The sequence below is a fragment of the Equus asinus genome, chromosome 15 (assembly GCF_041296235.1).
Source record: "Equus asinus isolate D_3611 breed Donkey chromosome 15, EquAss-T2T_v2, whole genome shotgun sequence".
NCBI classification, from domain to species: Eukaryota; Metazoa; Chordata; class Mammalia; order Perissodactyla; family Equidae; genus Equus; species Equus asinus.
Window position 1 is genome coordinate 13,325,059 of NC_091804.1, and position 26,416 is coordinate 13,351,474.

Below are 26,416 nucleotides of genomic sequence, written 5' to 3' on the forward strand. Positions count from 1 at the left end.
AGATACAGATAATAGTTCTTCACTTAAAGGAAAATGGCAAGGACAAAAGCTAACCCATGTGGATGACAGAACAACAGATGTCAACCGAGAATGCCCAAGCAAACCAGTGCATCCCGCACAGCCACTCACCCGACCTTTGTGCCTCTTCACAATGATAAATCCTTGGAGCCTCCCTGTGGAGATAAGTAATGTATCCATCTTTCAGGTCCTCCGAATGGGATCTGCTTAGCAAAAAGAATCCACCGTGTCCTAATGAAACTTCGTTGCTCTAGCCTCAGAAGGGGCTTTGCTGACCATTCACTGCCCTCTTCCTGAGCTCGTTGTCCCCCAGATTCTAAGAGGAGAGGAGAGGAGGAGGCACAAACAGGCTGAAAGCCATCAGAGCCTTCCGTCTGGAAAAACGAGGAAGAGAGGGGCATTGAGTGCACTTTTAACCCTCATGAAGCCTGACGGTATAGGGTAACCACGAGGGCAGTCACATCATTTCAATCCTTGTCTATATTCCACTTGCAGTTTGGGAGTCTACAGTGGACAAAACCGCCAAAACCTGCTCTCACGATTGTAGTTTAAAAATCTAGGAGGTACTTTCCCTGCACACAGTCCCAAAAGCTTAGAACAGCTAGTTTTAGGACAAATTAATGACATCCAACTTTACATTCCACACAGCAAATCCTGGTGTTACTTACTTCAAGAGCTAGTTTCGACTGAAGAGAGAAACCGTTTCAAGAAAAAGAGGTGAAGCAAGCAAGCAGTTTTGTGGTAGTTTACATCCACAATTCTGCCCCTAAAATCTCTCTTCCCGCAGCTTTCAGAGCTAGATCACACTCTGCATTTAATTAGGATATTCCTTATTTTTAAAGCTGTCACCAGGAAACTAGGAGATTTCACCAAGTCACTCATTTACCTATTCATTCACTCAAATATCCCTTCAATGCACATTTGTCAAACACTTTTGGAGACAAATGGCAGCTTAGGCTTTGTAAAGCCACAATATTTTCCAGAAGAGAACACTGCTGCAGTTGTGGGATGTTCCTTAGATATAGTCGAGGGGATATTCACACTATCTAACAATGGTAGAGCATGGGCACCAGCCAATCAGAATGATACCCCCCTATAGACTGAATATTCGTGTCCCCCAAACTAATCTCCAATGTGATGATGTTCGGACATGAGGCCTCTGGCAGGTGATTAGGTCATGAGAATGGAGCTATCATGAATGGGATTAGTGCCCTAATAAGAAGAGGCCCCAGAGAGCTTCCTCATCCCTTTCACCATGTTGTAACACAGCAAGAATACAGCTGTCTAGGAACGAGGAAGCGGGTCCTCACCAGACGCTGAATCTGCAGGCTCCTTGATCTTGGACTTCCCATCCTCCAGAATTGTGAGAAATAAATATTCACTGTTCAAGCTACCCAGTCTATGGTATTTTTGGTATAGCAGCCAGAATGGACTAAGACACACCCCCACCACTCAACCAATAAGAAAGGAGGAAGCCGAGAATATGCTGTGGCCACCCCAATACTTACCAGCTGAAAACAGCCCTGTAGCAGCCTAAGTTTCTGACAGTGGTGAAGAGAGATCTTCCTAATGATCATATGTTTCTAAATGCTGTGGTAAAAGCAAGAGTAGGTCAAGCTGTAAAGTTAAAAGTTCTCCTGTATTACTTTCTGAAGAACGAAAAGGAAAACCTGAAACGTGTGTATCTACGTTTCATTCCACTGTGTCAATTCAAGCTGAAAACTGGAGAAGGTACTGGGTGCCTACTACAGATAGACATGGTACCCGTGCCTTACTTTTATAAACTCTAATTCTCACAACAGCCTTGTAAGTATTACTAAATCCACTTTGTAGATGAGAAAATGGTCTCTGAGAGGGTCTGTGTTTTGCTGAGGTCACACATTAGCTCATGGTGATGGGTTTCAAAACCAGGTCTGTCAAACACAGGTTATCTCCCCTTCTTTTTAATTTTTGGGGGAGAACTAACTTCTCCCACATTGTGTTTACTCTTAGGAAGAGTATGAAATTGATCAGCTCTCTCCTACCCAAGGAATAGATATATGATCCAAGTGAGGTTTGGTGAATTGCAAAAATGGTCACAATACTTCTCCACCACTGCACCCATATCCATATACTGCTTTGCAAGATGAATTTTGCAGCTCCTCTCATGAGGAAGTGAAGTCTATTTCCCTACATCTTGAATCCAGGCTGGCCTTGTAATTTGCTTTGGCCGAAAGAATGTGGCAGAAGTGACGTGAAAGTTCTGAGCATGGGACTCAAGAGACCTTGCATAGTTCCACTCTTAGATCCCTGCTCAACTGACATATGAACAAATTCTTGCTGGCTTGCTGGAGGAGGAGAGACCATGTGTTGTAGAAACAAGCCATCCCATTTGGGCTGTCCTAGATAGACCAGCCCCCAATCAATATGGCAGCTAATGGAAGATGCGTGAATGACCCTGGCTAAGATCAGCTGGGCCTGGTCCAGAACTGCAGAAAAGTTCAGCTGAGCCCAGCCCGAACTCTCAACCTGCAAAATCATGAGCTACACAGTGTATTTTAAGCCACAAAGTTTTGGAGTAGTTTGTTACACGAGAAAAGCTAACCAATGCTCAATGACGGAAAAGACCTATGATAATCCCAGAGAGGCCCATGACAAGATTTTTAACTACTTCTTGCTGCCTAGATCACTAGTCATCCCTGATTCTTCCCCTCTTCACTTGATTCTGAGCCTGACTCCCTAACATCATCTTTGATACTCTGAGCCACCTGCATCTTATGACAAGTTCCTTTTGCTTAAGTTTGTCAGAATTTCTGTCAATCCAAAACAACATAACTTATCTTAAAGACTTTGGTCCCAGCTCTTTATTTTACTGCTGGGAAACTGAGACCAACAAGGAAGGTTAGTTATCTACTCAGAATCATCCATCCGCTATCAGGCAAATGCCAGGACCAAAATCTAGACAACCTGATGTAGATAATAGGACCATTATCATCATATAAAGCCATCACCCTAGTCATGGCATAAACCAATCCGGTATCAGGAAAGCCAGGCTAGCTTCTGTAAAAAGCAATCTCTCAATCTCAGTGGCTTAACACAATAACGTTTTCATTTTCTTGCCTCTCCCTGGCCAGTAATGGATTTTTCTGATGAAGTAGTCTTCCATGTGCTAATTCAGGGACCCAGCTCCTTCTATATAGTAGCTCTACCTTCCTCTAGGTCCTAGGGGTCATCCCCATTCAGTCAGCTCCTGGGAAAAAGGAAAAGAGATGGTTGATGAGAGGGTTTTATGAGCCAGGCCTGGAAGTAGCACCTATCATTTTACTCACATTCCATTGGATAGAGCTCAGGCACATGACCACATCAAGCTGTAAGGGAAATACAGTGCAGCTGTGTCCCAAGGATGAAGTGAGAGCACAGATACGGGCAAATCTTTGCCACAGACTCTTAGCTGATTTTATATAGAAATCACATCATTGAGATGAAGTCCTTTCTGCTCCTTAGTAAATCACTCCATTCCAAAAAGTGACCAATAGAAGAACACATCCACTTTTTATGTATTGTTGAATAAAAGATAATAAAAGATGTTGCTCATGCAATAGCGTATCCAGAATCTGAAATTCTTACATTTGCTGCAGCTTGTTAAAGAAAAAGCTCTGCTTAGAGACAGGAAACCTGGTTCAGAATACACCATCATCCCGCCACAATATTCTGTACTATTTCCTTCCACAAAATAAGCCTTGGGTTAGGGGGCAAGGATTCTGCAAGGAGTCATCTGCTTTCTTTTGTCAGATGAACACCAAGTTTAGCAGCTTACCAACCACTAGATTACTCTCAAGATTTTGGCACCACATTAGATCACTCAGCTACATTGAGGAAAAAAATCATTTCTCTGCTTCCCCCCCCCCCCACCCCGCCTCTACTGGACTTCTTTCCCCCTTCTAATTTCATAAGAAAGTCCTCAGGAAAAAGAGACTTATAAAAGTATCAAATTAATAGATGCGTTGAGCCTACATTTTTCTTTTCCCATGATGCATTCTAAATACCAAAAAAAGACTAGACAGAAAGCGAGACCCATCCATCCACATTCCAAGACACGCTCCAGTTATCCAACCATTGCAGAGCATTGCCAGGATGCAGAGACCATAATTTGGACTAGAATCCAGCAATTTCCAACATATTCCAGTTACTTACTTGATACTGAAGACTCTGACCGGCCATTAAGTAGCTAATGGACTTTGTCAGGGAACCTGCTCGGGGGTCACCATGGCATCTTATTTGCTGTAAGTTGCAGTACTTTGAACCACAAAGCACTCCTCTGAACAGCTGAGATTACAAAACAAAGCCTGGAATGCATATACTCTCATTCCCTGTTTTCACATTGCTCTGTTTCCAAAACGTTTGGCTACTTTTTCTTCCTCTCCCCACCCCCAGCTCTTTCTTAAGGATGGAGAAGAAATCTAATTCTCATAAAATGATTGGTTTTCAAAGTATGTGAAGCATTTAGAGATTTATTAGAAACAGTTTTGGTTCCTCATTAATCTAAAGCAAATTATTATTGATTTACAACAGACGGCTCATCTGATATCCTTCAGGCAGTCATAAAAAAAATAGTCTGAGTATTAAAAATGGTTGACGTCTTCTGGCAATAGCAGCGAAACTCAGTCAATGACAGCCCCTTCCAACTGGATGAAAAAGAGCCCATTCTCACTGTGTGTTCTGCTCACTTTTGTGTAAGCATTCCAAATAACCTGTGCTCGTATGCCTTTATTTTCATATTGGATTCATTTATCAGAGAGCTCTAGATACCCCATTCACACTAGAGTGATTTTCCAAGTGGGAAAGAACACCTACTAACACTACCATGTCCTTAATATGGACATGGTCTTGTTATAGTGAGTTTTTTACTATAATTTGTGAGGGGTTTTACTCCTTTTAAGCAACCCCGGCGATAACAGGTTAAAGCCTGCCTTGCACTTATTGTCTAGGAGCATCAAGTCTTTAGTCCAATTGCCAAGTTCAGGTCTTGGCTCTGCCACTTGAGCAATTTACCTATCCTTAATAAACCTCAATTTTCTCCTCTGCAAAATAGGGATGTCAAGAGTGTCTACATCAAGGGTGAGATGTAGATGAAGCTTCTAATTTTATCATAGAAACAGGTACATAGAAATTTCTCAATTAATAGCACTATTGGCATAGGACCAAGACTATTAATAGGCAAATATTAACAGCTTTGCCCAGTCCCTGCCTGCTAAGTAGCACTACGCTTTGCCAGCTTAGTTGCTTCCTCTCCCCCGGTCCTCCCAGAAGGGTCCAGCCTCGCCAGACTAGAGCAAAGGTGAAAAAAGGCACACAGACAAGACAGGTTCAGGAGTTTTAAATAAGAGGCCTTGAGGAGAAAGACACAGGTATGGTATGTGAGGAAATTTGTTGAAAGGTAAAAGGAGATTTGAAGTTACATTCTTATGTTTGTCATGGTATTCAAGAAATGCAAGTAGAGAACTTCATTGTTTCTAAATTTATTTTTGGATGTTGGACTCTGTGTGTTTATTTTCCTGATTAAACTGGACCGGTTGGATTATGGGATTATGCATAATTACTACTACTTCTACCATTACTATTCTTACTAGGGTTATTATACATTCTGGTTTAAACTAACTACCTTGCCCTTAATCTTTAAGAGCACATGCTTTCACTTTCAAAACCATCCCAGCTTATACAATAAAATTTATGGTCACCCTCCTAATATTGCTGCTACCACTACCATTGTATTTTAGATCTACAATTGAAAGATCAGTGCAAATTTTAAAAATTTACATCATTCTACCTACACTTGGAAAAAATTTTTTCACAGATTTTATTAGCAAACAAATCAATTCCTCAGATAATTAAAACACCTCAGGACTCACTTGTCTCATAAATGCCAACTTCTGGGTGAAAGTGAGATTTCAGATACCATCCGAACCTAACTTATCCAATGAACTCATTCATACACCCAAATGAAATCGCCAAGCATTCTTTTCACTTAAATGTCTTTTTCTCTTTAGACCCTAAGAAGGCAAAGGACAGGTCCCAAAGTTAGGCTACATCAGGTTTCTTATGTAAACAATTTGCCCATAAGCACATGGAAATCCATTTTAATACAACAAAGCATTTTACACGTTCAGATCTTCCAACACAACAAGCATCTTAGCAGGGGGGGCAGACATCTTCCCGAAGCTTAATTACTGTCAACTTCATATTACTCACTTTGGTGCCTTGTTCTTTAAGTATTCATCAAGAGTTATAATAGGCATAAACTAGTCAGCAAGTCCACTAGGGAAAAAAGCAAAAACAATGTCCTAAGTCACAAATAGCATGTTTATGAACTTATGGCCTTTGTGTTAGTTTTTTGTTCCTACAAAGACAAGGTTTGAAAGAATTCAAGTGGAAGTGTTTATATTTTGTATTGATCACCTTGGGTTACCAGTTCAAGGTTGTTTATTGTCAGGCCCTAGAATTTAAGCATCTTCCTAAAAAGTACATGAAGCACATGAAGACAACATTATAGGATTTGATTTTAAAGGTAAAAAAATGAAAGAGAATCCGCTATGAAGCTCTGAAGGAAATTACAATGAAATATTCATTGTTCTTTACTTGGAAATTGTTACAAAAACTTTTTTCGAAAATATTCCTTACAAAGGAAATGGTGTAGGATGTACTATGGATGTGTTTTCAAGCCAAATGGACACATTTCCATCTTGAGGGAGGAGGAAAGTGGGGATAAATATAAAAGCAAAAAAACCGTAAGCTTTTGCTAAATGAGTTACCCCAAGTTTCAGCTCCCTGGCATAAAATTTGCACAGCTCTTTCTACTTTTCAAGATCCCTTCCATCTTCCTTGGATATCTGAACTAAATTTCTTTCTTTCTCCATCTCTGTCTGGCTAGTTTTCCAAAATGTTCCCTTGGCTTCGGTCCTCTAGCACCACTCAATAAAATGTGTTCGGTACCTTGGGAGTATCTGTGGTCATGTAATTCCATAATCATGTTCCTAGCTGATATGTCACAATTCATTTAAGTTGGACTTCGTGCTCAGCATGAGCTCACAAAGATGGCCATGACAGTGGTCAACGATGACTTCATCGTCTAAGGATGAACTCACCAGCTTTTCAATGTCTGCAGAGGGGAGGCCCCTTTCAATGACAAACAGAACCTCAAGGTCAAAAGAAATCCTAAGAAATCAAGTATCTCTAAAATTTGAAAATAACTTATTTCATGGATCAGTATGGAGCAAGAGACTGAAAATGCTTCTTTGGCTGATACTGTCGTGGAAAAACGAGAATTGGAGCATCACTTTCCTAGTTAGGATGAAATCCCCAGGGCAACGCACCAAAGTGAAAGCAATGTGTGCAAAACCGTGTGTGGGTGACTGACAAAAAGTTCCAAGTTTTGATCTGTACATGCTCTATTAAATATGATTGAATCTATTAAATACACAAATCTATCTGCGTATATGTTTCTAATTCTATGGCTACTTTTATCTACTTAAACTATGCCCAACTCCTCTTCTTCTTTTATGTCACATCTAGGAAAGTTTTGTTAATTGATTTTGTTCTCAGATGCTATCATTTTACTGTCTACTATGCACAATCTCTTTTTATTTTTAGACTTGTCATGACAACATTTGGAGGATGATTCTATTTTGCTAAGCTTCATTTTTCATCGCAAAGATTTTCTCTCTGTAATTTGTCTTCCAAAAACTTCCAAGATCATTCTTGAGCCACGGTCATAAACTCACATCATTTACCTGACGACCTCTGATATTATTGCATTTCCTTCAGTTTGTTAAGGAGGGCAACAGGATCATCCTTGTGAAATCTGGGAAAACACTGCAGAATCAAACTTTTAAGGAATTTATTCTGTAAAAGTATCTCATAGCCTTTAGACTACCTGTCAAACGGGAAAAAAAAAACTGCACATTTGGTTCAGTTCCCTTTTCTGCTTCCTGAAAACCTATCTAGCAAGAAAAATATTGAAGAAGGAAGAGGAAAAAGATTGGTAATAGAAAGACAGCATCCAAGAGAAAAAGCACAAAGGTGATGTGGGAACATAGCTGCCTCGGATGGGAATTAGCATAAAATTCTCGGTACATAGAAAACTCATCTTTGGGCTAGGCAGAGGAAAACAAAGTTTCAATAAGAAAAAATTATTGTCAAAAGAAAAAAAATGCAGTACCTCAAGGAGTAGGGCACTAGGAAATTTGCTTGAGGGTGGAACCACAACTGGCAGATGGACAAAGTTAGGTGGAGCCCGCAAATAAAGTGAAGCCTTTATGAGCAGGCTTGCTGATATGTGGATCTCATTGTTGTGTAATACCCAAGGAATTTCTCCCATGACCCACGCCCTTCTTAACAATCAACCTGGTACCAGGTTAAGATGCAGGTCTTTTCAGGTCCTTTGGACTTACAAGCGTGTCCATGGTAGAAATAGCTGTGTTGGAAGCTTAACCAGTAACCCCTGGCTCCTGATACCTTCCCTCTGGTAGAAATTAAAACAATAAATATTCGAAAGAATATTTTCAGTAAGCATTTTGACAGAGAAACTAGGCCCTGGACCGTGAAACTTTGCTGAGGTTCCCAAAAGGTCAGATGTAAAACCAACACTCTGTCCTCAGTGAACTTTTTCTAAGTGATGCCTCTTCTGGAGGTAGAAGGAGAATTCTGAGACCAAATTGGGAGACTCCAAATAGCTGAAGTGACTGAAAGTAAACATATGTTGCTAACTCATCACCTTTTATGAAATCAGGAGCTCTTGTATTTATCATTTAATACTTTCTGTAATAACCTGTGCAGCTGCTCTGTGATTTAAACTATGTCATTCATGCAGAATCCAAGGGCAACCTTTACAAAAATCCCAATCATTTGCAGAACCAGAGAAATGATTCCATTCAATTAATCTCTGTAATAAAAACAAATTTAGAAGCAAAAAGAAGTAAATCTGAATATCGCTGGGATCTACCAAGGCTGGTCTCAGGTTGAGCTAAAATATAAGCACATGTGCTGTGTTAAGATTGTCCGAATTTTTTTTAAGTTCAAGGAGAATACTGTGAGGTTAGAGAGAGCTTCGTTCTTCTCCTTGCATCCCAAGGCACCAGGAGGGTGAGGTTTCATGGATTATGAAAGCTGAAATCAAAGACCTTGACTTTCCCAAGAAAATTCCAAAATGCACATAGTGATGGATGTTTGTTCAGCAAAGAATAAGCAACAGAATTTCAGACAGGCCCTTAGGACTTCAGAGGAAATAGGCAGGCCTGGTCCATGGCAGGGCAGCGAGGTACCATGGAGCTTATCTGCGTTTTCTTCCCATCCTTTCTTTCAGCTTCCATTCCTAGAAAGGAACTGGCACTCACTGACTCCATTCAAAGATCTTAGGCAAGAATGGCTCATTGCCCTTGAGCTACACAGAAATGTGTCTGTGGGTATCTTAGGTTAGTTCCCAGGAAGCAGAACTTCAGATGGTGGTTCTTGTGTGAGTGATATATGGAGCAAGGGCTTGCAGGCGAAACTTGTGAGGAAGCAAAGGGAAGCAAGATGGGGCAGGGGAACAAGTGAGTCAAAGATGTGCTTTCAGAAGTCCAGCCTCAGCCTGATCCTTCAGGGAACTCAAGAGAATGAATGGCGCCATGTAGTTGGCCCAGCTTGTTGGACGGGGAGCCAATACTTGCAGTAGCCCACCAGCCCAGTGAAGGGGATATGGTTGGGCCATCTATAGCATCTGCTACAGTAGGTATGTATAGCCATTGTGTAAACATGGAACATCTTCCAAGACAATTAATTCTGCTCAATATTTGAGGGTCAATGGTTTGATCCTTTTTCTTTTCCTGTTGGCAAAAAATATAAAACTTTTCCTCTATGTTAGGGCAAAGTGATTTTTAAGATAAAACGATGTTTCCAGGAGCCGGCCCCATGGACGCGTGGTTAAGTTCACGCTCTCCCCTACAGCGGCCCAGGGTTTCGCTGGTTCAGATCCTGGGCGTGGACATGGTGCGGCTCTTCGGGCCACATTGAGGTGGCATCCCACGTGCCACAACCAGAGGGACCCACAACTAAACTATACAGCTATGTACTGGGGGGATCTGGGGAGGGGAAAAAAAGAAACAACCGATGTCTCCAGCATCAAACTAATCATGTTGTATCTTTCATCAAAATTTTCCAAAGTCTCTTCTCCTGGAAATATTTGGTGTCTGCCCAGCAACTCTTTGGGGAGATGTCCATGGGACTAGGGTGATTCCCACTCCCCAGTTCCAGGGATGACCATATGACTTGTCAAATCAAAGTTGACATCCTCTTGTCTCCAGTGACTGGTTCAGACAAAGGAAAATGACCCAAGTAGAGCCATTGAGAATTCTCCCTGCCACTTTTAATGGAAATATTATGAAAACATTACCCTCGTTTTGCAAGGATTGCTAGATGTAAGCCTAGACTTTTGGGTGCCATATTTGCCTAAGAATAAAGCTGACCCACAAGAACTGGAGTTGAGAAACAACTTATATAGCTGCACGTGAAGTCACACACAACCCTGGGCTTCCCAGTTGCCTGTAAATTACCTTGCAGTTCCTTTTAGCTGAGGTAATACTGATCACTAGAGTTACTCATCAGCTGCAGGATAAAATCTAAGCTCTTTTATAGGAAAAACATGGCCCTCTACAAAATCCACAAAAATCTTTCACCTATCAATCCCCCACCCATCCCAATTCACGTCCTAAAAATACTGAACAGCTCACCATTCTCCAGCCCCACAATGGTTTCACTTTATGCCACCAGAACATTGAAAATTCTGTCCCCTTGCCTGGAATGCCTGTCCCCTGGTTTATCTGCCCTTTAGACTTCTGTTGGATTACTCACTCCTCCACTCAATCTTTTCTGATGGTCTCAGCCTCCTCCAAGCCACTTTTTCTCCATGTTCTGCCCTTGATGTGTTTTGTGTCATTGACTAGCTGTCCTGACTATCTCCTTGTCAGACTCTAAGGATCTTCCAAGAAGGACATGCTTTTTCCTTTTGTATCCTCAATCTGAAGCAAAATACCAGTACTAAGCAGGAGGTCAATAAGTGTTTGAGAAAGAAAGGAAGAAAAAGACAGAAAGGGAAGGAAAGAACAAAGATTCCAGAAAATTCCAAAATATTATTGGGCTCCAAGAAAAGCCTCTTCACTTGTGGAACTTCATGTGCTTACACTGAGCAATAAGAGAGACATTTTGAGGTAGGGTTTCTCTTCATTCCTCACACATCACATTCTTTAAAGACTTGTCTTATCTACTTATGAATTAGACTATACCTTTCTAACAAAATTCTTTTATATTACTTTGATTTCTGCCATATAAAAATGCCTCTAAGGCAGGCACTTAAAACTCGATATCTCTCTTCCAAAAGCTCAGAATATATTGCATTCCACTGAAGTTAACAAAATCGCCTGTCGTAAAGGACCCAGTCATGAACTGCTTAGCTTGGCACTCAAGTTCCTTTGCAGTCTGGTCTGTCAGTTAAAATATCCACTCTTCAGTTTTTTAATCTATGAAATGAGAATAACATAAATTCCCAGATAACGTTAAGAAGAATTAAATGAGATGGTAACATATAAGTAAGGACTTGAAAAATGTTAACATATCCTCCTCTTTACTACTAGCCCCCTACCCATTGTACTCAAAAAGTTGTGCATCTATTCCTGCCTCATTCCCCCTGTTCCTCCCACCTGGAATGTCTGTCCAAGTTTTTCCTCTCCTTGTCATCCCTCCATCTCTCTAAACCAACCTTAAGACTCACCTCCTTGGGCCGGCCCCGTGGCTCAGCGTTTAAGTGCGCATGTTGTGCTTTGACGGCCCGGGGTTCGCTGGTTCAGATCCCGGGTGCGGACATGGCACCACTTGGCAAGCCATGCTGTGGCAGGCATCCCACACATAAAGTAGAAGAAGATGGGCACAGATGTTAGCTCAGGGCTAGTCTTCCTCAGCAAAAAGAGGAGGATTGGCAGCAGATGTCAGCTCAGGGCTAATCGTCCTCAAAAAAAAAAAAGAAAAAGAATGAGATTAAAATCTTTAAAAAAAAAAGGCTCACCTCCTTAAAGTAACTTCATGACAATCAACATGGTTTGAAATCTCCTTTTTAATTCTTGGAGACCTGAAAAATAGAAGGGCTTTTAGCTTTGAGTGCTCTATCAACTGCAAATAAGTAGAATCTTCTTATTGGTAAATTGGAGATTAAATGATTGTTTCATATCTAAAGGTGGTTACGATGTTTTCTTGGGTTCTATTTGCTAGTGTTCTATAAGATTTTCTCCCTTGATGTCTAATTCACTATTATAGATCCTCTTGTATTCAAAAGCCAAGCCACCAAAGAATTTGAGAAACTAAATTGTCCCCCCATTGACTCTAGTGAATTATAATGGCTTCCCAAAGGCTTATAAAGGCCTTGGGAAAGGTCAGAGAACTTAGTTTGCTCAAATCACCCCAGTGTATTCTAACTCTTTAACCTGGGAAATAGAAATGTGGTAATATGATGAGTCTTGGTTAACCAAATAGTTAACAATTGACTACAATGCCCCCATTCCTCAGCCATCCTTAAGTGGGATTTTCCTGTGAATCCGCATGGAGTTTTCCCCTGGTTTAGTGAGAAAGTCATGATGTTCAAGTCATTGTGTGACAAATCCCTTCTGTTCACACCGAGAACCGTTAATTATCTGCCAGGTTTCTGTAATTCTTCTCCACACTCCTGGGAAAGGGGAATTTCAAAGTGACAAGTGACTGTGAGGTGTGTCCCACACTAACCCTGGGAGAAAGGGGCCCCTCTTCACTCATGTCGCTTCCTCTCGCCCTTGGGGTAACAGGAGTGTCAGGGAGCTGTGGAGGAGATATCCCAGGCCTGGAAAGTTCAAGTCAAGGCCCACTGGAAGGAATTTACTGAAACCTTCCAACCCCTTCTTGCTGCTGCTGATTTTTTTTTTTTTTTTTTTTTTTACCCTGGAAATCACTGTATAGCAAATAGGACATCCATATGGAAATCCTTTGTGTAATCCAGTGTCTAAATGAGTTGCTTTAGGGGAAGTACAGAATTTGGCTTATAAAAGTAAACTCGTTAGCCCTTCCAACTCTGATCTTTGCTACCTCTCCCACTGATTCTAAGGCAATACTCATTCAGCTAGCTTGTCTTCTGAATTCCAAATAGCTGCTTTGCCCCCAAATACTACCAAATGGAAATTGGTAGCAAATATTTAAGAATTATGCCATTCCTGGACTCATATTCTAAGTAGCAGATGATGAGAAGGGTCTTGCTGATCACTTGCCTTGTCTATTTATTGAGCACTCATTACCTATCAGTTATTTTGGAAGAATTCTATATACATTTCTTCCTTTAATCCTTCTCCCAAAAGATTATTTCTCATGAAAGGCTAAATGATCTTTGAAAAACACAATTCTCCTTCTAATACCTTTCACAGGCTCCAGTTTCTATCTATACATTAAAAATATTAATAAGAAGAATAATATAGCTAACAGTGAGTACTAACCTACTACGTATACCGGACACTATGCTACAAGATTGATGTATATTAACTAATTTCATCCTATTGAAACTCTATGAGTTGAATACTGCAATTATTGAATTCCCATTTTACTGTTGAGGAAGGTTCAGAGAAGCTTAGCAAGTTGCCTAAGGATACACAGTCCAAATAACAGCAAGTCACTTACTTGAATCCATAAAAATCCGGAGAGTCCAGAGTCCTCATTCTTAACCACTAGGCTTCGTGGTGAGCCTCTGAGGATAAAAGCCTACAAGAGTGACTAAGAAGTTTATCATCCTTTTGGGATGATAAACACTTTTGAGACACTTTTGAGAATGAAAGGGGATGCTACAAGTGATTCTACCAGGTCTCACGTGTAAACTGGAAATCCCCCAAGCAAACCAAGACTTATGGTTACCCTATCTAGAAGGCCCTACTGGTCTGGCTGCTGCCTGACTTACCAGCCCCATCACATATAGTACCCCATTCATTCTCTGGACCCACATTCTACTGCCCTTGTTTCTGCCCTTCATCATGCCCTGCTGTCTCTGGATACGTTATTCCTTCTGCACAAAATACTCTCCCCCATCTACTCCGCTGTCTGTCCTCTTCTGTTTAGTATATTCATCCTTCAGCCCTCAGCTCACAGCAGTCCGCCTGTAGTAAGTTAGGAAACCTTTCATATGCTCCATGGGATGGCATCATTGTGATTTTGGTTAATATCAGTCTCCCCCACTTCCCCCTATTCTCCATATGGGCAGAGACTGGGTCTGTTCCCTGTTTCCCCTAGTTAGCCTATAACTGGCATAGGTTATATGCTTAGCATATATTTATCAAAGAAAAGGAGGGAGGGACAGAGGAAGAAACATAAATGACAAGATGCTGGCTTTTGTCCAGATTGCACAGATATAAATTTATTCATTAATTCATTCAACAGATTTATATTAAGTGCCTCCTCTGTTCCAGGTATCATTCTAGGTGTTGAGAATATAGCTGGGATAAGATGGGTCAAGCGTCCATTCTGGATAATAATCAATAAACCCATAAACAATTAAGCAAGACAGTTTCAGATGGATCTGAAAGCAAACCAAAATCAATAAAACAGGGTGTTGGGTAGAAAGTGACTTAGAGGTGGATTTAAATTTGGTAGCCAAGGGTTCATCACAAAATGACATTTGTGATGAGTCCTAAATGATAAGAAGCTCTGCAGAAGAATGCTCCAGGCGGAGGGAGACCTGGTATTGGCTGTGTAGAATAGAAAGAGCAGTGTGGTTGGAGGAGAGAATGACCAGGAAAGAATGTCTGTGAGGGGGCCTCAGAAGATGCAGAGGAGACTTCTTATCAGACTCCTAAGCAACGGCAAGGAATTCAGATTTTATTTCATGTGCCAGGGGAAGCACTGAGTCTTAAAGAATAGAATAAATTAATTTGATTAACTTTATTTTTTGAAACCCACTCTGGTGGCTGAATTAAAAATAGACTGGAAAAGGGCAGAAGATGGGAAAGAATTGCAATAATGCTGGCAAGACACGGGCAGTGAATGAAGAGATGTTATAGAACCTGCGGTCTAGTGGTGCTTCTCAAACTTTGCCATGCACATGAATCACTGGGGAGTTGGCTAAAGAGCAGATTTTAATTCTACAGGTCTGGGGTGGGGCCTGAGATTCTAAATTTCTAACAAACTTTCAGGTGATGTTAATGTTACTGATCCAAAGACCATGGCTGAGAAGCAAGATTCTATAGAACACGTTGATAGATTGCATTTGGAAGGTGTGACAAGAGAAGAATCAAGGGTTATTTTTGGCTTTTTTTTCTCTGAGAAATTACAAAGATAGTAGTGGCATTTGTTGAGATGGAGAGGTTTTATCACCATCCCTGCTTTCTAAGTTAACTTACTGCTGTCTAGTGGGGTTGGAAAACTTTTTAGGAGGACTGAATAGCAACCCACTTGGGCAAAGTAGCCAACCTTGTGATTATGATAGCATAGAGGCATGTCTCTCACCTCCTAGAAAGCTGACACATGAGCTAGGATGAATCCAAGCTTGTAGCAGTAAAATCACCATTTTCTGATGAGTATGCATGCATTGCCAAGAACTTGGTTAAAAAGGGTGGTTTATGAATCATCTTTTTTTCCCAGAGACATCAGGTGCCCTTAAAAGATGGTAAAAAATTGGGTCATAGCACAGCTGAAGCAAATAGGACAAAGGAAATGATTCTTAGACTTTTGCACATACTCTCCAACAGTCATTCACTTGTTCCTAACAAGCCCACAATCTTTATATTCCTGGCAGAGCTTGTTTAACTCCATAGTCAACAGTTCTCCATCTTTAGACTTTATCATGCTTTCCAGAAAATGAAGCCCGGCCATTGAATTGCTGAGCAACTCCTAAGTGTGCTCACAAACGAAGCCTTTTTATATTTATGAATCTGAAAGCTGTTCTAGAATTCTCTGCCCTTACTCAAAGATGTACAAAGCCAATTGAAAATTATCTGGCTCCAGATGTGCATCAGAAACTGAATACAACTTTATAGGTCGTGGGACTTCACTGGTTGCTCCGAGAAATGGAAAAACATGGCAGGTCCAAGACTCCCTAGACTATTCAGGGTCTTCTTATGTCCCTTCTCCTTTGCATCTCCTGTCTCTCAGGGGCTGGTCAAGTGGATTTTGTTGCACAGCTCACAACTGGAGTTGTATTTTGCCTGAGTTTAAGGCCTCCTCAAAGCAGTGTTTTCAATAGGCCCAGAGTTTTTCTGATTTGGAGGGGCACTTTGAGATGGAAAATATGATTTTCTGGCTTGAAGAAAAATTTTAAAAGACTCGTAAAAATTCCCAGAAGGCTCTTCAGACATCAAGTAGCTTTTACCAAAGAACATTGTGCAAATAAATCAGAAACATATGGATTAAGTTCCCCCTAAATTAAACACGGGTTTCACACGTGAAGTGGTGGGAGCAGGGTTTGGTGTGGAGAAGAATATGACAAAAAAAGATTTTGAGTCTTTGTTAAGCCAAAACAATTTGAAAAATCCATTTCTAGAACAAATAAAAATGATTACTTATATTTCAGTTCATTTGATTTGAAATGTTAAGTTGTTCTAGTGCAAAGAGCTGTCCCTTGACCCTGGTCTTCAATAATGACCTGATAGATCACACAGCAAATATTGTTTTCCTGGGCCCCTTTTATACAATTTCATTGGATTCTGTTCACCAGCTTTGATGGAATCCGATGGTCTATAAGTATTATTTCTCCTGAGGAGTAAAGCATTGTCCATGATCATGATCTAATGTCATTTTCTAAACATGGTACCTTTTTCAGTGGACTCTGAGAAGATTAAGGAAAATGCATCATTATTTGGCAAGTGGGAAATCTGCCCTTAAGACTTGTGGTCTCAGCATGGAGCAGAATGATGAGCAAAAAAGAAATGATGGTCTCTGCTTACTTCCTGGTTCATTTCAATAGTGATTACAGTAAAAACAAATCCAAAAGAAGTGACCTTGATAACTTTCCCTGAGCTTAACCAAGGTCAAGTCCAACTTACATTCTTTTCTAAAAATGCTACTTTGTCACACTGCCAAGGACAAAGGAAAGTTGAGTCCAACTATATATCTTTTAAAATCTTGGGAATGTTTTAACAAGGAGAGAAAATTTGCTCATAATTACCATATGAGATGTCCGAATTCAACGCCTGCTACGCTCCTGGAATTTGAAAACAGGGAGCTGTCCTTTCATCCTAAGTTTTGTTCTTACTTATTCCATGCATCTGCTTAGCAAATCCTTCTTCTAATAGACAATGTTAAGGCTAATCTAAGTCAAAGTCTGACAAATTGCTATTTCTACCGTCTTAAAGTAAGGCAAGGAATTCATTTCTACAATTGGAATACAAAATCATCAAACTCCTTACGATGCTGGCTTCGCCCAACCATTCTGCCCACCTCTCCACCTTTTCCTTACAACTCTCCCAAGTCCTCCACAGGCCTGCTGGCCTTCATTCGATTTTTAAAACACGTTGAGCTTCTGGCTTTCTTAGGGCCTTGACAATGACCATTCCCTCTGCCTAGACGTTGGGCCCTCACATCCTCGCACCGCTTGTTCTTTCTCATCCTTCTGGTCTCTGCTCAAGTGCCCACTCCTTGCCCCACTCATTCCACAATCTGTTTGTTTTCTCTCTTAGAAAATTATCACTTTCAGGTTATCTTGTTGCTACATTTATCTCCTCACTTGTTTCTTTCTCCCCTACAAGCCATAGGCTTCACGAAAGTAAGGACCAATCTATCTGGCTTGTTCACTGTTCTATCCTCAGCTTCTAAGACTTGCACAGAGTAGACACCCAATAAACGTTTGTTAAATGGATGAATGAATGATTGAATGAGTGAAGCATGTAACAATTGCTATTAGCGCCCTATCCAGATCTCTTCACCAGCTCTCTTCATCCCCGGATGCTATGGTCCATGGTGCTAAGGGCTCATGCCTGCACCATTCTCTGGAGGATTACCCTTGCACACCAGGAGGACCTCATCTGTGGGGAGTTTGCAATCTTCCTGAGGCACCCCCTAGACAATGGCTGACTGGTGCATAAAGGACAAAAGCCTAGCTCTTGGGTAAAACAAACTCATGGTGGAGCCATTCAAACTCCAGAGCTCCTCACAGATCAGACAAGCTAGACTCTACCGGAAATCTTTTCTTTACTATGCTTCTTCCCACTTCCTGTTCTGCTTTTCTCATTCCCTTTCTCCTTCAATAAATAACTTTGCCATAAATCTCTGTCTCAGTTTCAGCTTCTAGGGATCCCAATCCAAGACAAGTTATAAATAAAAGTTCGTGAAGTCAGCATCCAAACCACTGATAGTGGTAGGTAGTGTCCAGTTAATGTTCAATCTGTGTTTATAACCAATTGCCACCACGTGCTCTGAATGCCACCGAGGAGAGAGAAAGTGTGGTTTTTACAAGAGTGGTCCAGGAGTCCTGCAGTTATTGACAAGGACCCATGTATTCATTTGCACATCAGCCTTTGTCTGTAGACTATATTAATGACGTGCCTCATACATCAAGAATAGCAAATGCATTTGGGGATTATGATACCAAAATTCACTTCTTATAAATGTTCAAATTAACGTAAGTCTTGGTCTTTTTTTATTTTATCAATTCCAATACTCTTGCATATGTAAGACATTTTTAATGTTAAAGAGGGTTTCTCGTACTCTAAAAAGGTGGTTTATTAATCTAACAAATAAATTCCCAAAGTGAAACAAAGGGAAAATACTGTGTCTAAGAATCAACCTACAGAGCCAGGGTCAAATTCCAAGAAGAAGTTGCCTTCTCTGCCTCAGAATCTCTTTCCCTGTCCACTTTCTTGAATATTTTCACCTATTTTCCTTATTAGCTAAAATTGCATAAGTTGGAAATTCTATTGAGCTAATGAGCACCTTGTTAAAAAATGCTAATATCTCGGGGAAGGTTAGAGGCTCTGCAACCATCTACACTTTAGTAAGAAACTGCCAAGCAATTTATTCAATATTTATTGAAAATTTTGTATGAGGCACGAAGCTTATCTAGCCAGGGATATAAAGTTCCATAAAGGACAGGTCTTCTCCCTAAAGAAAAAAAAGGAAACCTTTCTTCTTATCATCTTGCAGTGAGGGAAAAACTTTAGTGTTGAAGAAATTTAATGAGACTGAAAACAAGCTAGTTGGAGGCATGAAACAGAGGGATGGGAAAGTTAGAACCCTATAACAGCATGAGCAGGTAAAAAAGAGAGATTCAAAGAAGTGAAGATGACAAAAGAAAACTGGTGTCATCAGAAATGTTACCTGAGTCAACATACAGGAAAGGGCAAAAACCTCTCTCCTCCCTCTCCCCACCGTTCCACGTAGCTCTTTGACTTTCAGTTCAGGTTAATACTATTGCTGAGCTCCCTTATGCGTTAAACAAATACTACAGACCTGCAACAGGACTCCAATTACTCACTTTAGCTACCTTTTTTCTTTTCTTTCTTTTATTTTTTTTGAAGAAGAGTAATCCCGAGCCAACTATTGCCAACCCTCCTCTTTTCTGCTGAGGAAGACTGGCCCTGAGCTAACATCCATGCCCATCTTCCACTGCTTTATATGTGGGATGCCTACCACACAGCATGGTTTGCCAAGCGGTGCCAAGTCCACATCCGGGACCCAAACCGTCGAATCGGAACGTGCGCACTTAACTGCTGTGCCACCGGGCTGGCCCCCAATCACTCTAGCTACCTTTGCAGAAGGTAATGGTGTTTTTCAGATCTACTTATTAACATGTATTTTAACACGCAATTCAATCTATAGAGCATTAGATTTTTGTCCAGTGGCTTGCGGTGATACTGTTCACTAAAGATGAGCTATGATTTGGGAAATAGGCCAGTATTTCCCCCTGTGAAGTCACCTTTGTATTGGCTAATAAACACTCCCCTGTTCAACACAGGAAGCCTTTGTTACCACGCATAGCTCATTGGTTTTAGATCCTATCGGGAGGTTTGAGGGGAGCCTTAGAGATGCATCCTGAAAGGCACACATCGATTATCTGTTATGCACCAAGTGCAGTGCAATACACTGAGGACATGAAGACATATTCGTTAAACACTACACTTCCAGGAAATCAAACTTTGGGAGCCCAAATAAGTAAAGATTAATTCTGCCTGGTGGAGTTATTAGGAAGACTCATTAAGTCTCAGGAAGGAGCTGATTCTGTCTGTCTGGTCCTTAAAAGAAAAGTAGTTGGAAAAGAAGGCAAAGATACCCGGGGTAGCCAGAAGAGCCCATACCAAGATACTGAACTAGGAAAGTGTGTGGCTTAATGGTGAGTAATGAAGAGAAGAATAAAAAGTAATGCCTGCTCACCCCTGCGTGTGTTTAGGGCCACTGGTCATTTGAGTATGCTCTTTTGTGAAGTGCCTATTCAAGTCTTCTGCCTATTTCACTATTGGGTCATTTGCCTTTTCCTTATTGATGTGTAGGAGCTCTTTATATACTCAAGATACATGTCCTTTATCCAGACACATATATACTGCCAATATCCTCTAGTCTATGGATTTCTTTTCCTCTCTCAATGGTATCTTTTGAATTTGGGGGTATTGTTTAGTAAAACTTTTCATGAACACACTGTTCATTATTCTCAAAAGTTGTAAGCAACTCAAATGCCCATCATAGTAGAATGGGTAAATAAATATCCCTCCAGTGGAATATTATACAGTGATAAACATGAATCAACTGCAACCACATGTATAATATGGATGAAACAAACATAATGTTAACTGACATGGTAAAATACATACTCTATGATTCCATCTATGTAAAGTTCCAAAAAGACAAAACTAATCTATGGGGTTAGAAGTCAGGACAATGGTTACCCCTGGTGGGAGAGTGACTGAGAAGGATCTTGAGGAGTTTTGGGGGTGCTGGTTATATTCTGATTCATGATCTAGTTGCCAATTTCACGGGCATGCAAATTCTATAAGAATTCATCAAGCAGCACACATTTTTCTACACTTCTGTTATACTTCCATAAAAATACCTACATTTAAAAATGTAAGAAGAGACCACCTGAGGGAGAACAGTGGCAAAAAATATTAGGCTGGAAGAAACAAAAGATCTAGAATTTGAAGATCCCTGCTAAGAAGATTGGGGAGTTTTAATAAGTTTTTAAGGTCTGGGCTTTGGAAAGACTAACTTGCCGTATGGAGGACTGAGGCGAGTGTGGATGCGATGGGAGGCAAGGAGACCCATTGAGCTCTCTAACAGTCCTAGTGAGATGAGGAGGCCTGATGGGAAGAAAAGGCAGTGGCAATGGATAGAGATGACCTCGGGTTTTCCCACTGAATGTTTCTTTAAAATCCACTCACCAGCATTGTAAGACCAGAAGCACCTGCCCAAAGTGTGGGGGGCAAAGGCCCATGAGTCTTTGACAGATGTTGAGTTTTCAAACAATAAGAGACCTTAATAAACAAACCTCTCTCCTGGATTTATTAAGTCCAAGCATTTTTGTCTGGCTCTTGTCTTTGATTGTGAGACATGAGTGCTGATACAAATCCACATATGGATTAGTGGAAAGTTATGGAACTGACACAATATTGTTTGGACAAATTTCTCCTTTCCTCCTTTCCCCCACCCTCTCCTGCACACTATTCAAGTCCTCGTGCTGGGTGGTTTCAACTTGTCTCCTAACTCCCTCCTCTGTCTGCATGCTTGTTAGGAGAAAGAGTGATTTCTTTTCTTGGAAATGAGGAGCTCCGGAAGGCAGCACAGTACAAGACAGAGCACAGTGAGGGCCTCCAGGCTCAGACAGTGCTGTGGAATCTTCCATAGGCACAGGGTCAGGACCGCATTGGTATGATCTCTGAGAGGCAACATGGTAGGGTATGAACACTTTGCCGTCATTAGTGTCCCCTCCATTATGTTCACCAGCAAATGTTGACTAGGCATGTCTGGCTGAGCCACCCACTCAATTGCATGCTTCATGGGAAAGGGCAAAAAGGAAGCGTGAAATCTGTTCCCACAGCTTGAAGTGAAATCATGATCAAAAGACCTAGTGGGCACCCCACTCCATCCTGTCTCAGGCCCTGTGAGAAGAGACTCTGCACACCCAAGATTCCCTAAGGAAAAAAGAGGCAGTACGGAGAAACTTAATCACAGCTTCTCCAAGAGCAGACCATAAACTGAGAGGAAATGAAGGTTTTCTGGCTAAACAATGGGATTTGGTTTCCTTGTCTTTCCTTTATGCATGTTCTCTTCTCAAGAACTCAAATCGCTCTTTGGAGCTGATATCCTCACACTCTTTTCTAGATTTTAGATGACATGGTCTCTGTTTGTACATTTCTTGAATTCTCTTCTATGTTTTGTGTCTTGCCACCTTGTGAAAAGGATGCAGGTGTGGTCCAAAACCAACTCCAAATTTCACTTCCCTGAGTTTGCTGTACGGCCCTTTCCTCAAAAGCTGTATCAGAATAAAAATCACTCTGCCAGGAAAAAAAAAACCAGCAACCTCAGCCCAACGTGGGGCTTTTCCACCTGTCTTTTCTGCAAGAGCACAATTTATGCAAAGCATTGCTCAGCCTCAAGGGACTCCCATACCTGCTGGACAAAAATACGATTGCTTTTCACATGAGGAAATATGGCCTCCCCTACTGACCTGGGATGATTCCCGAGTGTAACTCAGGTGACATGCAGCCACTTCCAAGTAATAGTTCCAATATTACAGTGGTTTAGAATCCTTAAGAAGGAGCTTCTCTCAGGCCAGGTTAAGCCTGCAAAGTCCCCAGGACTGAGCAGCTGCCAATTCACTCATGAAATGATATAACTCCCTTATGTCCTAGCCAAAGAATCCTAAGGGCCACCATTCATTTACAGTTACCCACTTAATCACTTCTGAGAAGCAAGCTTTGAGTGGCCTTATATCTTACCTACCACCAGTGAGGTCAACCAGGCCTCTCTCCCCATGAGATATACTAAAACAGAACTGTGTTTCACTGAGATGAATTCTTCATTCCAGAAAATGTGGAGAACAATGTTTTCAGCCAGATCATGAGCTAGTCATCTAACCTTGGAATAGTATTGGTATTACCAGTCTTGGGACGAAAATGGCACCAGAAGTTTTCCCGTCTTTTCCTCTCTCCTGTTGTGCAGTTATTTTGAGGCCTTGCTTACATTACCCTCTGAGCTGGTAGAAGTCATAGCTAGAAGTGTTTCTCAGACACTTCCACCGAAGTCGTCCTTTTAGCATAAGAGAATATTGTACTACACCAGAGACCTGGGGGGTAAACACATAGGCAACCATCACTGCAACTTTTTCTTTCAAATCTTGTGTTTATCCTTAAAGCTCACATACTACTTATATACTGCTCTAAATTATCTGTGCCCCATTCCAATGAAAAAACTAGTACTACAAATTACGTAACAACACTTTCAGTTAATGCTCTAGGAACCTGCACCAGGTCCTGTTCTGCACCAGTTTCTTACATGGCTTTGAGAAGCAAATGACAAATTTCATAAGATCCTTTGAAAGAGGGACATAATAACTCATTCTAGTAAATGTTAGTTTTTGAATTGAATTTACAGAGACATGCTTATAAGATGTCACATATAGATTGGAGTAAAAGAGTCAGAAAGACAGACAGAGACAGAAACAGAGATAATGAATGAAAGAAAAATGGGAGATTATCCCCTGCATACTTCTTTGGGAGAAAGAAGAAGATAATTGTTGGAAGATTCTGTATTTCATTCCTCTATTGAAACATCAGGATGGAACAGGACTTTGACTTGAAGTGGGTGACTGGTTCTGCAGAACCTGTAAGCCCAATCCTAAATCTGCAGGTAATTTTCTCTCTCTCTCTCCTTCTGGGAAATCACAGTGATCCTGTCCTGGAAAACCTGCCCTATGCTCCAGCCCAGCCAGCACTTCATAAGCAGGCAACTTCATACTCACCATCTTAATTCATCCTCAAAGGTCTTTGAACAATCTTCTCCCGTAAGCATGGAACGGTCATGACACAAAAGTAGATTTCCACATAGTCAAAAGAAGTCAGCATGGAAGCTAGGATGGAAGTCTTTGGGTCTTGGAAGACTCTAGGTCTAGTTGGTGTTAACCACTGTCATAGTAATATGGTTCATCAAAATTTATGTGTAGGTTCCTGTGGGTCATCAAAACCCAGGTGTAGACCTCAGTAACACATAGCCCATTATTGCTGGTCCACATATGCCATTACCTGAGGTCCTGTTGTTATCTCAATTTTTATTCAGCCCCTCCAGCCTCTTCTTCCAAACAAAGACTTGGACAGAATCAAAATTACACCTACTTGTGATGTTTGCCCTGCCAGAAAGTCCAACTGCAATGTCTCAAGATCTCTGTAATTGCTCATGGTTCAGTTCCTCCTTCCTTCCTATCTCAAGTCGGGGTCCAGAAGCAGAGCCCAAGATGGAGAGTTCACATGGAAACAATTTATTGAGAAAGGAGAAAGAAGTGAGGGAAGCAGGACAGGGAAAGGGAAGCAGAGTTAGGGTGTGATCTCAGCTGGAGTCTAGCCTCAGTCTGATCCCACAGGGAGCTCTGGAGAATGGATTGCACCACGGAGTTGACCCCCTCCCTTTTGGAGGCAAAGGGTCCTTTTGTGCCCCTGCAACAGTCAGTCATTGGCTGTGGGCCACACCCAGGGGCAGAAGAGTTGCTTAACTTCCCAGGCAATTCCATGCTAGGCAACTCCCATTTGGCCAAGGGCAATTCTCCAGAGAAAGAGGCAGCTGTAAGCCATTAACAGCCAATGCTCATAGCACGTGGTATATGGGAACACCAGCCTGGCAAAGGGGATCTGGGTGGGTCAGCAATAGCATCTCTATACTTACCACCCTAATTTGTCTCAAAAGATATTCCTTTGGACAATATTTGGATGCCTAAGGCTTGCTTTAAAATAATTCCGGTGGAGCAGAATATAATAATATACTAATCCATAGTATTTACTAAAAGCCCACTGGGTGCCGGGCACTTTTCTAAACGTATCATGTTTACACAATAATCCTGTGAAGTGGGCACTATTATTAGCCACATATTACACGAGAAAATAGAAGGAAAGAGTAATTAAACCAAGCTAGTAAGTGGCAGAACCAGAGTTAGCACCTCATCCTCTTAATCCTGCATTAAACTGCCTCTTGCTTGTTGCCAAAGGGTAGCAGAAAAAGAGAAAAAAATAAACTCAGAGCTAAAGTGGTAAGTTTCATTTACATAAGACACCATGCCCAACTAGGTGAGAGGAACGCCTTTTGAATGGTGGATGTAAGAGCTTGAGGACAGTTAATACTCTTTTGTGTATGTATGAATTTCAAAAACATGTGACAGTTTTATCTACTGGGTTGATGTTCACCATTTGAACTTTCGTCATTTAAATCCCATGAAAGTGCAGTTGCATAAGACATGACTCTACGCCAAATGAAATAATAGCCAACATTTGCTAAGTACTTTCTGTGTGCCAGGCACTGTTTGAAGCAGTTTACACGGATTAGCTCATGTAATTCTCAGAACCATGCCATGAGGCAGCCACGTTTTCAGACAAGGAAACTGAGGCACAGAGAGAAAAACTGATATTCCCAAAGGCACAAAGCTAGAAGGCATCAGGGCCAGATTTCAGAGTGAGTAATCTGGCTGTGGATCTTATGTTTCCAACTTCACTGTGTTGCTGCCAGAAGAATCAGGGATGTTCAGAGCTAGGAGTCATGTTAGAGAGTCCAACTTTCTCAATTTAGAGATAAGAAAACCAAGGCCCAGATAAAGCTCGTGACTTACACAAAGTCACACAGACCCAGAACTCTTAATTTTCCTGTGTTTTCCATATTTTTGACAAGTTTTGCCTAAAAAATATATATGTATAAACCAGAAACAGCATTATTTACTTGATAGTAATTTAGGGGCGTTTTTCAAATGTTTGAAGTCTCTCTTTTTTTTTTTAAGGAAGGTTAGCCCTGAGCTAACATCCACTGCCAATCCTCTTTTTACTGAGCAAGACTGACCCTGAGCTAACATCTGTGCCCATCTTCCACTACTTTATATGTGGAACGCCTACCACAGCGTGGCTTGATAAGCAGTGGGTAGGTCCCTGCCTGGGATCCCAGCTGGCAAACCTCCAGCTCCCAAAGCAGAGCTCGTGAACTTAATCACTACACCACTGGGCTGGACCTGAAGCTTCCTTTTTTTTTCCTCTTCTCCCATGAAGACTTGCTGTTTAGGAAGGCAAGAAAGAAATATCAGTGCCTGTTTAGCCTAGGAAGAAACTACTCCGTATATCTACAGACTGTTATGAAATATGGTCACTCACATACACCATGTAATGTGACTTCAAAGTTCCTGTTTTATCTTCTGGCTGGAACCTGCAAACTCCAATCTAGG

General features: G+C 41.2%; 1 long non-coding RNA gene across 1 annotated transcript in view; it reads right to left on the minus strand.

The window, feature by feature from the left end:
- Positions 1–26,416, minus strand: part of LOC123277282 (uncharacterized) — a 59,395-nt gene that overhangs the window by 1,019 nt on the left and 31,960 nt on the right. Inside the window, exons 2-3 of the long non-coding RNA XR_006514108.2 lie at positions 11,798–12,031; positions 130–392 (exon numbers count right to left, since the gene is read on the minus strand). This is a non-coding gene — a long non-coding RNA (uncharacterized lncRNA). The remainder of the gene's footprint in view (positions 1–129; positions 393–11,797; positions 12,032–26,416) is intronic.